Source organism: Mirounga angustirostris, unplaced genomic scaffold (genome assembly GCF_029215605.1).
Source record: "Mirounga angustirostris isolate CCGP_5_RB_7025 unplaced genomic scaffold, mMirAng1.0.hap1 SCAF_2, whole genome shotgun sequence".
NCBI lineage: Eukaryota > Metazoa > Chordata > Mammalia > Carnivora > Phocidae > Mirounga > Mirounga angustirostris.
Window position 1 is genome coordinate 174,288,515 of NW_026991710.1, and position 16,213 is coordinate 174,304,727.

The window sequence follows — 16,213 nt, forward strand, 5'->3', positions numbered from 1 at the left end:
CCAGCAGCCCTTCGAATCAGCAGTCTCTCCTGTCTCCCATTGCCTTTCCCTTAAGCACCCTTAATAAGACCCCAGCGTAGTTTAGCAAGATTCTGCTCTTTTGGTTTGAGTTGACCAATCCAGCTTAGACCAGGAACCTCAAAACACTCCACTCATAGACCCTAGTAAAGGCATGTGCCCAGGTCTTGCCTCTCTGTTTGCATTCTGCCTTCATCTCCCCCTGTGGTCCCTTGAGGCATGTCAGGTACTTCTTCCAGGACCTGTAAGAAATTTCTCTTCAGTTCCTCTTGTGGTCTGTTGTTGAACCTTGGCTCACCATTCCAACATTCCATGCTCCACTTAACAAGTTTTAATTTGACAAATTCATAGCAAGCTTACTTAATTTCCAATATAATTTTATACCCAAACACATGTTGCTTGTTTATCTTCTTACGTTGATCTGCTTCTGTATTTTCTGTACTTAAATACAAGTTCTTAAAGAATGGGAAAGTTGACATTTCTTACGGATTTTTTCTCACAACTGAACAGTTTTGAGATTTGACTCCTTGTCACTTCAGTTCTTACATATAATACATTCTTGGCATCTCCTAAAACATTAAAATGAGGTGAAACTGAGGCTTCCCCCCCAACTCTTTTATAAGCCTTTTTTTCTTGCTAAATGGGTAGTTCTAAAGACAAAAATCTGAAATATATCAGTGAATATAGAATTCTCATATTTGATAGAAACTTTAGTTGAATATTTTCAGCCATACCCATACAAACATGTACATTCCTCTGCAGATTAAATTCAGAGTTACTATACTCAGTAGGTTCTAGTAGAGAAAGGTCTAGAAGACAGGTTTTTTCTTTTAATGGAATGTCTCCCATGAATTTATGGAAGGGCTTACCAAGTCAGTACTTTCTTCGTTAACTCTGTAGTTAGTGTTGCTCTGTAATTTCAGTGTCCCTGTAGCCAGTATTTCTCCCTATTTTCAGGGGTTTGCCACTGTTTTGCCATTTCAGAAAGTCTGGAACAGCTCTGTGCAAGTGTTTTTGTGTTAATACCCTTTTTTGAGCAACATTCATGATCAAATTTAAAAAAAAAGTATTGGTAACTTTTACATACTTATACATATTTGTTTTTTATACACTCCTGGAGTCCCGGGATAGAGTCCCACATCGGGCTCCCTGCTCGGCAGGGAGTCTGCTTCTTATATACAACTTATAACAGTTGTGTTAATTTATAAGTTTATTTCAGGTTATTATTAATGTACTGACTTAAAAAGTATCCTTTAACTTACTACAATTACAGTAGACATGGAAATGCCACAAATCATCAATTTTCAAATATACATATTATCCATATAATTATTACTAAATATTTCATGCCATTATTGATATTCTTACGTGAATGCCAGCTCTCATCATGGGAATTTGTGAGTGATAGACTATCACTATTAAATTCTCAGAACTTTCAGTTTCTAAGGCGCCTGGGTGGCTCAGGCGGTTAAGCGTCTGCCTTTGGCTCAGATCGAGCCTGAGTCAGGCTCCCTGCTCTGGGAGCCTTCTTCTCTGTCTCCATCTCCCTGCTACTCCCCTTGTTTGTGTTCTCTCTCTCTGTCAAATAAATACATAAAATCTTTTTTTTTTATTTTTAAAGATTTTATTTATTTAACAGAGAGAGAGACAGCGAGAGCAGGAACATATGCAGGGGGCATGGGAGAATGAGAAGCAGACCTCCCGCTGAGTAGGGAGCCCGATGCGGGGCTCAATCCCAGGACCCCGGGATCACGACCCCAGCCGAAGGCAGCTGCTTAACCGACTGAGCCACCCAGGCACCCCACATAAAATCTTTTTTAAAAAAGAGTTTTTAGTTTCCAAATTATTTGGCATTATATTTTCATATCAGTCTCTTGTCTTTGTTACCTTGATTATACTTAGCCCTGATTGTTGCTTTATATTCTCTACTTTTATTTCTTTGGGTCTCTTTGGCGATGACACTTCATTAAAGCACTTGACTAAAACATAGGCAAAATAGGGCGCCTGGGTGGCTCAGTTGGTTAAGCGACTGCCTTCGGCTGGGGTCGTGATCCCAGCTGGGGTCATGATCCTGGAGTCCCGGGATAGAGTCCCACATCGGGCTCCCTGCTCGGCAGGGAGTCTGCTTCTTCCTCTGACCCTCCTCCCTCTCATGCTCTCTGTCTCTCATTCTCTCTCTCTCAAATAAATAAAATAAAATCTTTAAAATAAATAAATAAATAATAAAATAAAACATAGGCAAAATAATCAGTAAAGGGTAACATGTTCTTTTGTTTTTACAGTTTTAAAATGGGTATTAGTAACATTTTCTTTTCAAAAGTATATCTACAGTGTCTATTTTAAATACCTTTTTCAGGGCACCTGGGTGGCTCTGTTGGTTAAGTATCTGCCTTCAGCTCAGGTCATGATCTTGGGGTCCTGGGATCAAGTCCTGCATCGGGCTCCCTGCTCAGTGGGGAGTCTGCTTCTCCCTCTCTCTCTGCCCCTCCCACTTGTGCATGTGCTCTGTCTCTTAAATAAATAAATAAAATCTTTAAAAATATATTTTTAATTTTCTTGAATGGTTGACTTGGAGAAAAGAAGAACTCTAGAATTTGGAGTCAGTCCAAAGTCTTGCTGGGTGTTTCACTAATAAAAAAAAATGCTTTTCCTTAAAGAATGTGTAGCATTTTAAATTTTTTTAGAAGATTTTATATATTTGAGAGAGAGAATGAGCAGGGAGAAAAGAGGAGGAGAAAGAATGCAAGGGTGTGATAGAGAAGGCACTGAGACATGTGGCAGACAGACTCCTTCCTCCCCCCAAATGAAACAGGACTAAAAGGAAAGCAGAAATCAGGAGGAAAAAAATGGAGAGGACAATAAAGTGCTTATTCTGGAGGGAGCTTCTGACCATAATTCTCTTCATGTCTTCCTTTTTCTTTCTTTGTAGGTATTCCTTTGTCATTTTTCATGTATGGACTGAATCCTGATCATAACTGTATGATGGTAGATTCCACTGAGGAGTGGTAAGTATTTCAAATAATGATTTTGCTACTGCTGTTACTTATAATACTGTATTGATTTTTTTTCAACTCACTATCAGTAATCTACTTTATAATTGACTTATAAGTAATTTGGCAATAAAAAAGATATGTGAGGAATATGTGTATTTTTTCACACATTGGAGGAATACTTTTAAAGTATCTTTTGCAGTAAATATTTATTGGGTACTTATTTTATGAGGATCTGTGATTGGTGCTGGAGATCGAAAAATGGGTAAATTATAGTCCAGTGGAGAACATCGGCCCATACAAAATTGACTTTAATTTACCATAAGTATTCAATTTTTGAATAATTAAATTGGAAAGTCAGGCCAATATGCAGACAGTGCTTAGAATATTTGTGTTATTTGAGGTTTGGAATTGCCTTTGAACTAGTACTTAAACAGAGTAAGAAACTTAGTTATTTTGGAGCCAGATTTTTTTCACTGCTCCATTTTTAATCAAAAGTGGTATTGTGTGCATGTCTTATTTGTGTTAATAAAATCATAAAACTACAAAAAAAGTGGTATTGTTACATTTGGTCACCCACATATTAATCAGATGGGTTTTAAATTATATCGCTTGATTCTAAAAACATCTCAGAGGATGGAAATTAGACCAACTGTTGACATTTAAAAAATAAAAGTGCCATAATCATAGACAGAAGTACTCTAAGGAAATAAGTTTTTTAAGTTGTTTAAAAGTTAGCAGGGGTGCCCGGGTGGCTCAGTCAGTTAAGCGTCTGCCTTCAGCTCAGGTCATGATCTCATGGTCCTGGGATGGCGTCCCGCATCAGGCTCCTTGCGCAGTGGGGAGCCTGTTTCTCCCTCTCCCTCTGCAGCTCCCACTGCTTGTGCTTGCTCTCTCTCTGTCAAATAAATAAAAATCTTTAAAAAAAAATAAAGGAGAGGTATTGAGGCTCGTTAACTTACAAAGCTGTCAAACTTTCATGATATCAGCTTGCATACACTGTACTATTTGCTTATGCCTGTGTGTAAACAAATGTAAAAATGTAAACAAATAGAGCCTGAAAGTGGTAGAGAGAGGGATAGGTATAGGAGGAAGCAAAACATTTTATAGTTTATAATACAGCTTTAAGCCTTACTGAAACACAGATGAGAAGAGTAAAGCTTAGGAGCACACATTTTGTGAGTGGCAGAATCAGGACGAGAAACCCATGTCTGCTGTCTTCTTGTATAGAGTCCTTTCTTTACTATATCATAAATACTTCAAAAACATTCTTTTTCAAACTAATTTTGTAAAGACAATTTGGAAGGAAAGTGAGAAGTTGGATTGTTAAGTCACAGGAGTTTGAACTCTGTAGCTAGGTGAGCCTCAGCTAGTTGTAACTGGGCCTGAGAATTTAAGATGTTTTTCTGTGAATGTTTTAATCACTGTGATCAGTTCCAGATTTTTTTGTATTTGGGGAAAAAGTTGCTTGTTCAGTCTTAGCAAAGTCTTCCAAACAAATCTGAGAGCTTCTCTTAATTTTTATTTGATAATTCTCAGATTTTTATTTGTTAACATTTCATAATATATTTATTACATCCACCCCCAGGTAGTAAGATTTAATTCTACCCTAGTAGTCCAGATTAGTATAATTTTACTATAAATCTCCAGGAGTTTAGATAAATAGTGCATTCTAATGTATGACGTTTTCTTTTGATACAGCACATCTTTCTAGAGAAGTGGTTGATATGCACACTGTTTTTCAGAAGCACACAGGTTCTTCTTGCCTAAATCTTCTAAACCTCAGTAAAACAAGTATCAACAGAGTAGACCTATTCTCTTAGGAATTATGTTGGCTTTTTTCTTTTTTTTTAAATCTTGTTACTTGCTGTAGTGAGTCCACGTAGTTACTGGAATTACTGTGTAGTTATTATAAACCCTTGTCTGTGATTCACAGTAATGGCCTCAAGGGAGGTAGGACTCAACAGATGGCTCATCTTTTCCAAAAGGATTTGCTAATCTCCACATGGTGCTCTTTCTAAAAGATTCTGAAATTTGGCAGTGGCAGAATAAACAAGATGATCAGAAAAGATATAAGATAGTCCTAATGTCCATCTTAAATAAAATTAAAAGTATAATAAAACTACTCAAGCTTCCTTTGTTATTTTAAGTTTTCCATTAATTTTATATGAAGAAGATGGAGATGACCTAGAAACATCTTTTATTTAATAATTTCTACATTTTGTGCATAAGACTTAGGGGCAGGTTTGTTTGTTTTTAATTTACTTAAGCAATCTCTACACCCAAGATGGGGCTCAAACTCATGACCCAAGATCAAGAGCCACATGTTCCACCCACTGAGCCTGCCAGGTCCCCCTAAGGGGCAGTTTAAAAAAAAAAAAAAAGCAACTCGTGATTATCATTTTTCTGCATTTAGGCATTCCCAACGTCCCTCTCTCCTCCTAAGCCAAACCTCAAGAACTTTAAAGAGTTAAGAGTAGAATTTTCTGAGTCACTACAGTGATGAAATTGAACTTTCTTTAAATGTATGTGTTGACGAAGTGTATGGGCAGCTGGGTGGCTCAGTCGGTTAGGCATCCTACTCTTGATTTAGGCTCAGGTCACGGTCTTGGGGTTGTGGGATTGAGCCCTACATCAGGCTCCACGCTGATCGTGGAGCCTGCTTAGGATTCTCTCTCTCCCTCTTCCTACCCCCCCAAACTCATTCCTGCTCTCTCTCTCTCAAAACATAAAATAAAATAATAAAAATTAAATGTATATGTTCATGAAGTGTTGACATGTAAACCTTTGGATAACTTACAAATTTATCTAATGGGATATGTGTTGCAAATAAGGCTGCATAGATGTTTCATCTGAAATCAGTAAGAAGGAACAATCTGATGCTCAGCCAGATGCTGGTGCCCAAATTGATAGACAAAAATCAACAACATACTCTAAGTGAAACAAAAGAATTAATAGATTTTACTGATAACAGCTTAGAGGCATTCTCTGCTCCTTCAAGGGGTTACAGGCTTCTAGTCCATGAAAAACAATGTATTGTTTAACTTTACCTCTTCAGTCCCCCCTCCCTAATTTAACAGACATTTAATGAAAATCTGTGTAAAGTTAGGTGTCATTATACTACATATTTTTTTTTGGTATGAGCTTTTTTTTTCTCATGATACAGATCACTATCCTTTTGATTATGACCTTGCTTTTTTATGTTAGTTCAGCCTCACCTATTGGAGAGCTTTGAAAATTCCTCCAGTATTCATATTTTCCCTCTGAGTGTTCTATTTGTTTATTATGACATCAGAAGGAATTTTTCCTTCCAGTTTTCTGTCACCACCCCCTTCCTTTTCATGGGTCTCAACCTTTCTGCTCTTGACCTCCTCAGTGTAATGCTTCATTTCCACTTGGAAACTCTTCATTACCGGAAACCAATACTGGCCACTGTGCTAGTGTTGCAGACACTCTCTCTAAACTTTTTTTTTTATGTAGGCTCCATGCCCAGCGTGGAGCCTAACGCAGGGCTTGAACTGACAACCCCGAGATCAAGACCTGAGCTGAGATCAAGAGTCAGACGCTCAACTGACTGAGCCACCCAAGCACCCCTCTTTACCTTTTTGACTGCAATCTCTCGATGTGCCTCCCATTCCATCTTTCCTATTGTGCTTTTTTAGCTTCATTATAATCTATTTCTCTTTAACCATTGTATTTTTTTTTTACCAGCTTCTTTTGGCGTACTTTGTATCAGGATTGAAGCTAAATTTGCTCCTGGTCACTTACTTCATTAATAATTTTCCTAAGGTTCTAGATTTCCTTTCCCCTGAAATGCCCAGTATTGCTAGAGCGTGTCATGAATGATTATACTGTATATTCATATCTAACTTGAAATTTTATATTATGTTCTCAGGATCTTATTTCATTACAAATATATAACCATTTATGTTGACACCATTTAAAAGGAGCTAGGGAAAAAAGAACTTTTGCTATAATTTAGTAGAAGAAGGAAACAACAAAGAAGTCAGAAATAAATAACAACATAACATTGAAAGTAATGACCAGTTTTTTAAAAAAAAAAAAATAAAACTGGCAGTGCTTTAACTATATTAACTAAGAAAAAAAAGAGGAGCGCCTGGCTGGCTCAGTCAGTAGAGAATGCGACTCTTGATCTCTGGGTTGTAAGTTTGAGCTCCAAGTTGGGTATAGAGATTACTTAAAAATAAAATCTAAAAAATCACAGGGAGAAGATTCAAAAACCAGTATGAGAAATGGAAGAGAAAACAATATAACAGATAATACATACTGTGATAACATTACTATAAACAACTGTATACTGGGGCACCTGACTGGCTCAGTCAGAAGAGCATACAACACTTTTTTTTTTTTTTAAGATTTTATTTATTTGACAGAGAGACACAGCGAGAGAGGGAACACAAGCAGGGGGAGTGAGAGAGGGAGAAGCAGGCTTCCCGCGGAGCAGGGAGCCCGATGCGGGGCTCAATCCCAGGACCCTGGGATCATGACCCAAGCTGAAGGCAGACGCTTAACGACTGAGCCACCCGGGCGTCCCATAAGAGCATACAACTCTTGATCTCAAGGTTGTGAATTCGAACCCTGCATTGGGTATAGAGATTACTAAAAAAATTAAAAACTTTAAAAACAAAAAAACAATTATATACTAACAAATCATATAACTTAGGGGGAAAAAAACTGTATTTCCCAAAGAAGAGTGCTGTTATTTTCCATTATTGCAAATCAGGCTTAATAGAGTCAGGTGAATTCTCATACCTGCTTCTGCATTTAGTCTTCTGCAGTTTTTGTTGTTTTGGTTGAAGAATATGAAGAAATACGACCTCACAGTTACATAGTTGGAAAAGCAGTCCTTGCTGTTGCTTTGAAATGCTCTTGGGGACCCTCAGAAATTTTCAGATCACACTTTGTGAATTGATGCTTGAGTATTTATACCTAGAGAATGGAGTTGCTAGGTCAGAAGGTAATGCACATCAACTTTAGAAGATAACGCCTAATTGTTTTCTAAAGTGACTACCAGTTTACACAATCACCAGAAGTATATGAGAGTTCTGGTTGCTCTGCACCTTTTTCAGCACTTGATATTGTCAGACTTTAATATTTTCTGATCTGAGAGGTATGGAAAAAATATACTTCATTGTAGTTCTAATTTTTGTGTTCTTGTTTTCCATATGACTAGGTACTGTTTAAATACCATAGATTCCCCACTGATCTGAAATACCAATATTAACATCTTCAAAATTCTGGGGATTTTTTGGTGTTTTTTCTGACTATGGTGTTCTATTGTTTATTTTTGTCTCAATAACCATAGTTTTAAAGTTGCCTATTACTTACTATTCTCTTTCTTATTAATAAAACTTAAATTTGAGTGATCATATATCCAGTTAATTAAAATTATTATAATTATTAAATAAATTATAATATTTAATAGTGTCAGTTTTCTGCCTCCAGTTACTTTCTCAAATTTCTTTGATTATGTTTCTTTTTCTATATAACCCTTTAGTATTATTTTTGTTAGCTTCAGGATTGAATCAACTTTAGGGACTTAATGTAGGAAGATTTTGCATATTCACAATAATAAATACTCCTTCTCAATAATAAATTATGCCTGTTCCCTCCTTAAGCAAATCTTTTATGACCCTCCGTTTTTTAGAAGTCTTCCTATCAGCCAGACCATTTCTTAAGTTTATTCTTAGGTATTTCATATTTTTTGTTGCAATAATGAGCAGATTATTTTCATTATTAAGAGTTTATAAATTTGTGAAGATAAAAATTAAGGTAATAAAGATATAAACTGATAAATTTCTCTCCTCCCCTTTCCTAAACCACCTAGTATTCTTTTCTCCATAGACAACTAATGTTTCTTTTAAAGATAATTTATGCATATTTAGCCAAACACTCTTATACTTCTATTTTTATCATGGAAAATTCTAACATATATGAAAATAGAATACTATAATGAACCCCGGGTACCCATTTTCAAGGTTCAGCAGTTATAAACTGGATAATTTTAAAGCAGACAACTCAGATATCCTATCACTCTTTTTTAAATGTGTATGTGTGTGTTAAATATTTTAAATCACCTTTATTGAGAATTCAACCTAGGAAAAAGAGATGAAATATATGAATTAGGGGTTAAGAAATGAAGAATAAAGGTAGAAGTTTGCACATAGTTAACTAGAAGTTCTAAGGAAATAGAACAGTGCCACAATATTCAAAGATAAAGTTGCAGAAAATTTCACATAAATGTCAAAGATACCACCACACCTTAAATACAAGAAGTCCATGATATACTTACACTAGAACATGAAAATGAAAATGCAGAACACCAGAGACAAAGATTTTTAAAAGCTGTCAGAGAAAAAAGATTTGCCAATAAATGAGTGACAATTAGGCGATTTCTTAATAGGAGCAGTGGATGGTACTAAATAGTGGGATAATATCTTAAGAGTGCTGAGAGAAAATGGCAGTCAGTCTAGAATTTTATACCCAGGAAAATTTAACCAGATACAGCAGGTCTTTGGAAAAAAATAGAATTTATCATTCAGTTGTAAAGATTTAAAACATTCCCTTTAAGTTCAGGGAAAAAACCAAGGCACCTGACATTATCATTTATATTTGACATATGTTAGAACTCTCAGCCTGCCCAGTAAGGCAGACATAAGAAATAAATGTTACAGTAACTGGGGAAAAAAATAAACTGAAAATCATTATTATATGCCCTTCATCATTCAGAGAGGATATGGTTGTTTATGAAGACAAGTTATTAGAATTAATAGGAGCTTAACAAGGTTTCTGGGTAGTCCATGTGTAGAAACCAGTTTCACTGAAGGTCTTTTTGCCTACTAGTTGAGTGCATTTACTCTGATGCCAGACTGCCTGGCTTTGAATTCCAGATTCAACACTTCCTAGCTATGTGTCCTTGGGCACATTATTTAACTTACACCTTTTTCCATAATTTAAAATAAGGGTATCTCATAGGGATCTGATGATTAAATGGATCAATATATATCTAAAGCACTTAGATAAGTGTCTGATTCCTAATAAGTGTTACAGATGAATGTTAGTCATTATTACTGTCATCCCAAATGCCATTTTAAACATTAGCAGTGAATAAATAAAACTTTTTAAAAAGATAACGTGTAGTAATTTTAAAATTATGAAGAACTTAGAATAAATTCTTTAAAACATGTTAGACCCTCATGGAAAAAATAAGGCTTTATTGAAAGATATTAATGGTATGACTAAGTGGGGAGACAGCCTGTGTTTAAGATAGGAAGACTAGTAAAACAATGTCCTTGATCAGTGGTAGGTTCAGTAAATTTTCATTTAAAACCTAAACAAGATTTCTTTTAGACAAACATTTTAAAATATGTATGTAAAAGCAAAGATGCTTTAGAAGAACAAGATTTGTTTTTTCTTTTCTTTCAGTTATGTCCAAACATATATCAATTACTGTGGTATCATGTTGGTGCAGGAATTCAGAAAGAACCAACCAGTAAAACAGATCTGAGAACCTAGAATTCATGCACATATGGAAAGTTGATTTATGTTAGAGAAGCATAGATAAATAGGGAAAGAGTTTTCAAATAAATGCTAGCATGATTTGATACTCATATGGAAAAATTGAGCCCTTCTTACCTCAGACCAAAATGAATTTCAGGTGATTTAAAGATTTAAAAGGTAAAAGACAAAACTATAAAACTTTTAGAAGAAAATAGAGGGGATTATCTTTAAAGATTTTATTTATTTATTTGACAGAGAGAGACACAGCGAGAGAAGGAACACAAGTGGGGGAGAGGGAGAAGCAGGCTTCCTGCTGCGCAGGGACCCCGAATTGGGGCTCGATGCAGGGCTCGATCCCAGGACCCCAGGATCATGAGTTGAGCCAAAGGCAGGCGCTTAACGACTGAGACACCCAGGCGCCCCAAGGGGATTATCTTTAAACCTTGGGGAGAATCATTTCTTAAATTTGATCAAAAGCAAAAACACAAATATAAAGGAAAAAATTCATAATTTTTTAAAAGTTTTTATATATTTGACACAGAGAGAGACAGCGAGAGAGGGAACACAAGCAGGGGGAGTGGGAGAGGGAGAAGCAGTACCCCCGCAGAGCAGGAGCCCGATGTGGGGCTTGATCCCAGACCATGGGATCATGACCTGAGCTGAAGGCAGACGCTTAATGACTGAGCCACCCAGGCACCCCAGAAATTCATTACATTAAATAGTTTTGTTTAAAAAGTGAGGGGAAACTATTTGCAACAAGTGTGACTGGTGAAGAGCTAGTATCTCAAACAGATTTTTTTGCAAATACATAGAATAAATAGCCTCATAGAAAAGTGGGTAGAAAAACTTGAACAGGCACATCCCAGGTTTGAAAACACAAATGACCAATAAGGATAGTCAGTCTCATCAAAAATCAAACAAATGCAAACCAACCATAGTGAGATGGCATTTGCAGATATCAGAAGGGCAGAAATTAAAGTCTGCCAATATCAAATGACGTGATGATAATGGAACAACTGGAATTCTCACACACTGCTAGTAATAGGATAAAAATCCAGTATAATAATGGATTGAGAAATTAAACTACACAGGGCGCCTGAGTGGCTCAAATGGTTAAGCATCTGCCTTCGGCTCAGGTCATGATCCCAGGGTCCTGGGATCGAGTCCCGCATCGGGCTCCTGCTCTGCGGGGGTACATCGAGTCCTGCTGAGCAAGGAGCCTGTTTCTCCCTCTGCCTCTCTCTCTCTCTCTCTTTCTCTCTCTGTCTCTCATGAATAAATAAAAATCTTAAAAAAAAAATTAAACTACACAAAAATTAAAATTTGGTATGGGAGGCAAATACCATAAATGAAATTAAGACAAAAATATTGCAAAACTTATGACAGACAAAAACTAATTTCTCTGTATAGAGAGTCCTTACTAATCATTTAAAAACCATCTTTCATCTAAAACTAATGATGTAATGTATGGGGATTAACATAAGAATAAATAATTAATTAAAAAAAAACATCTTAACCTGTAAAAAGAAAAAATGGAAAAAAAGATGGGAACAAGTGATAGAAAAAAATAAAATTATTCAGCCTCACTAGTAATGAAAGAAATGCAAATTAAAACCAGAAGATTCTGTTTTTGTTGTTTACTAAAATTAGCTTGGTAAAATACTAAAAAATCTTTGAAGAGAATATTTTATTTCCCTTATATAAGTAAAAATTAAAACAGTAATAAAAGCCAAATAAAGATGAATTATTAAAAGACTGAGAAAGCACCACCTGAAATCAGGATTAAGAAGTCACAGAAGTCAGGGGAAGAGTGTATTATTTCAGGACCAGATTGGTCAAGAGTATTAAATGTAGAGAGGCCAAGTAAGTTATGAGCCAGAAGTGTACTTTACATGAGTGAGATACTGATGTGAAAAATCACTGGTGACTGAAGATTGCTATTGAGGTGGAGTTGGAAATTGAAATAGATTGAGGAGGAAGTGGGAGGTGATCTAGATAAGGACAAATATGATCCTGGCAGATTCTATTTTGTTTTTAAAATGATCGGGGTGGAGCTTGTTTAAATGCTTTTGGGCAGGATGCCGAGAAAGTGAGTAGGGATGAAATTCAGAATACAGTGGAGAGATAATAGGAGAAAGAGCCTTGAAATGGAGAAATCATGAGACCTAGTTTTTATTGTCCCAATTCTTTGATATTCCATTATATTGCTTCATCTCTAACAGGTTGGCAGACTTTCTGTAAAGGGCCAGATAGTAAACATTTTAGTCTTTGTAGGCTATAGGGTGTTTGTCACATTTACTCAGCTATGCTTTTCTTTTCTTTTTTTTTTTTTTAAAGATTTTATTTATTTATTTATTTGGCAGAGAGAGACACAGCAAGAGAGGGAACACAAGCAGGGGGAGTGGGAGAGGGAGAAGCAGGCTTCCCGCTGAGCACGGAGCCCGATGCGGGGCTCGATCCCAGGACCCTGGGATCATGACCTGAGCTGAAGGCAGATGCTTAACGACGGAGACACCCAGGTGTCCCTCAGCTATGCTTTTCTAATAGTAAAGCAGCTGTAGAGGATAGATAGATGAATGGGTGTGGCTGTCCCAGTAAAACTTACTATGGACCCTTTTATTTGAATTTCATATAATTTTTTAAGTGACATGAAATACTATTCTCAATTTTTTTTCAGTCATTTGGCTTGTAGCCCCTATGAAAACTAATAGTAGGCCATAATTTGCCAATCCCTGATCTGTAAAATGAAAAACAGGACAAAAATATATTTCACGTCTGCATTGTGTAGTCTTTTTTTTTTTCTTTTTTTTTTTTTTTAAGATTTTATTTATTTGACAGAGACACAGAGAGAGAGGGAACACAAGCAGGGGGAGTGGGAAAGGGAGAAGCAGACTTCCCGCCGAGCAGGGAGCCCAATGTGCGGCTCGATCCCAGGACCCCGGGATCATGACCTGAGCCGAAGGCAGACACTTAACCGACTGAGCCACCCAGGCGCCCCCATTGTGTAGTCTTAATTGAGGGATTCTTGGCTTAATTTCACTAAGTGTATATGTAGTTTATCATATGTATGATGTGATTTAACCTTTTGTTTATCAGAAGTAATTCTTAGTCTGAACCATTTAGCACTCTACAGAAGAACACAGAATTTACTTTTGTGCCTAAAATTCTGAGAATATTGCTTAGTCATCATTTATTTGTTCATCAGGAACTCTGTCCTGAGATTACTAGAAGAGGAATGAATGATCTTTGCTGTATTATCATTACATATCATCATTACAGTAATTGCTGTAATATTTTAAAATAGACTTATTTTTAACTTAAGTATATTTTGGATGGAAAATGAATAGAAAATCAGTATTGGCACAAATAAAAGGTAATTGTAAAAATAAAATAGAACAGTATTATTTGCCAGAAAATTCTGAAACTGAGTCATTTTTTGTTAAAGAGAGATCAGCAAACTTAGAGATTTTAAAGTTAATAACAAGCTGACTCAAAAGTTTGAAGTAGAACTGAAAAAAAGTTTCTCATTAATGCTTTGTGTATCTGCAGTTATCCTCAGTTACTTTATGTTAGGAAACCTTTACATAAGTGTTAGCAGTTGAAACTTACTAAACTCTAGGGCTCTCTAAGTTTTTCAGTTGAAACACCTAATTCTATTACTAAGACTCTGACAGTAATCAGGTAAAAGATTTTGGAGGTTTATTCAGTAATCCCTAATCTCCCAAGCATTCAAGTCCTTAATGTTTGGTGATGGTCTTAGGAAACTCAGTACAAATTTTTTTTTTTTTTAAGATTTTATTTATTTGACAGCACAAGCAGGGGAGCGGCAGGTCTCGAGAGGGAGAAGCAGGCTTCCCACAGAGCAGGGAGCCCGATGCGGGGCTCGATCCCAGGACCCTGGGATCATGACCTGAGCCGAAGGCAGATGCTTAACTGAGCCACCCAGGTGCCCCCAAGTATTCTTTTAAAATAGACTTAGACCTCCATGTGAGGTATTGATACTATTACTAGCCTCAGAGAAGTTAGGCATTTTCCCTAACATATTATTAAATAATGGTAGAACCAAAATTTGAAACATGATTTTTTTGCCTTTCTTGCCATCTGCCCCTGTGAAATAAAAGGTATAAAGGCAAGCTAAAGAGGAAAGGAAAAGGGCTTGGGAATTTCTAGGACTGAAAGAGTGTGAGTCTCAGCTTGAAAGAGAAAATTTGGATGAAGTTTTAGACAGATGAATGAATTTTACTTAGGCAAAAAATCATAAAATCCTACTGTTAAAAGGAAGCAAAGCTATTCTTGTTTTATTCTTTTTTTTGGTTCATTTTTTAAATTTTAAATTTTATTATGTTAGTCACCATACATTACATCATTAGTTTTTGATGTAGTGTTCCATGATTCATTGTTTGCATATAACACCCAATGCTCCATTCAATACGTGCCCTCTTTAATACCCATCACCAGGCTAACCCATCCCCCCACCCCTCTCCCCTCTAGAACCCTCAGTTTGTTTCTCAGGTTCCATAGTCTCTCATGGTTCATCTCCTCCTCCGATTCCCCCCCCTTCATTTTTCCCTTCCTACTGTCTTTTTTTTTTTTTAACATATAATGTATTATTTGTTTCAGAGGTACAGGTCTGTGATTCAACAGTCTTACACAATTCACAGTGCTCACCATAGCACATACCCTCCCCAGTGTCTATCACCCAGCCACCCCATCCCTCCCACCCCCCCACCACTCTTAATTTAAAAGGTAGTGCTTCTGGGGGCACCTGGGTGGCTCAGATGGTTAAGCGTCTGCCTTCAGCTCAGTTCATGATCCCAGGGTTGGGAGATCAAGCCCCGCATCAGGCTCCTGGCTCAGCGGGGAGCCTGCTTCTCCCTCTGCCTCTGCCTCTTCCCCTGCCCATGCTCTCTATCTCTGTGTCTCAAATGAATAAATAAAATCTTAAAAAAAAAAAGTTAAAAAAAATTTTAAAAGGTAGTACTTTCGGTATTTAGCAATTTGCTATAAATTTTTGGTAGCTACTCATGAAATTATGAATGTGTCAATTCCTCTTTACTAAACATTTTTAAAAATATAAGTGAATTTTGGGGTGCCTGGATGCCATGATCCCAGGGTCCTGGGATTGAGCCCCAGGGGTGAACTCCGCTTGTTTGTGATACATTAATATCATATTTATTTTTTGAATCCGTTTGTAACTACTAATTTAATTTCTTAATAGTATTAAGATGATGAATTTGTTTAATTTTTTCTTTGAATTAGTTTTTTAAAATTTTTATTATGTTAATCACCATACATTGTATCATTAGGTTTTTTTGCATTTTTTAAAAATTTTATTATGTTAATCGGCATACATTACATCATTAGTTTTGGGGGTTTTTTTAAGATTTTATTTATTTATTTATTCATGAGAGAGAGAGAGAGGCAGAGGGAGAAGCAGGCTTCCCGCGGAGCAGGGAGCCCGATGCGGGACTTGATCCCAGGACCCTGGGATCATGACCTGAGCCGAAGGCAGACGCTTAACCATCTGAGCCACCCAGGTGCCCACATCATTAGTTTTTGATGTAGTATTCCATGATTCATTGTTTGCGTGTAACACCCAGTGCTCCATTCAGTGCATTAGTTTTTGATGTAGTGTTCCATGATTCATTGTTTGCGTGTAACACCCAGTGCTCCATTCAATATGT

General features: G+C 36.6%; 1 protein-coding gene across 1 annotated transcript in view; it reads left to right on the forward strand.

Annotated features, from left to right (window-relative positions):
- Window positions 1-2,966: 2,966 nt before the first annotated feature.
- TEX15 (testis expressed 15, meiosis and synapsis associated) overlaps window positions 2,967-16,213 on the forward strand; it is a 72,694-nt gene continuing 59,447 nt past the window's right edge. Inside the window, exon 1 of the mRNA XM_045879294.3 lies at window positions 2,967-3,023. The gene's annotated coding sequence lies outside the window, so the exon portion shown is untranslated. The remainder of the gene's footprint in view (window positions 3,024-16,213) is intronic.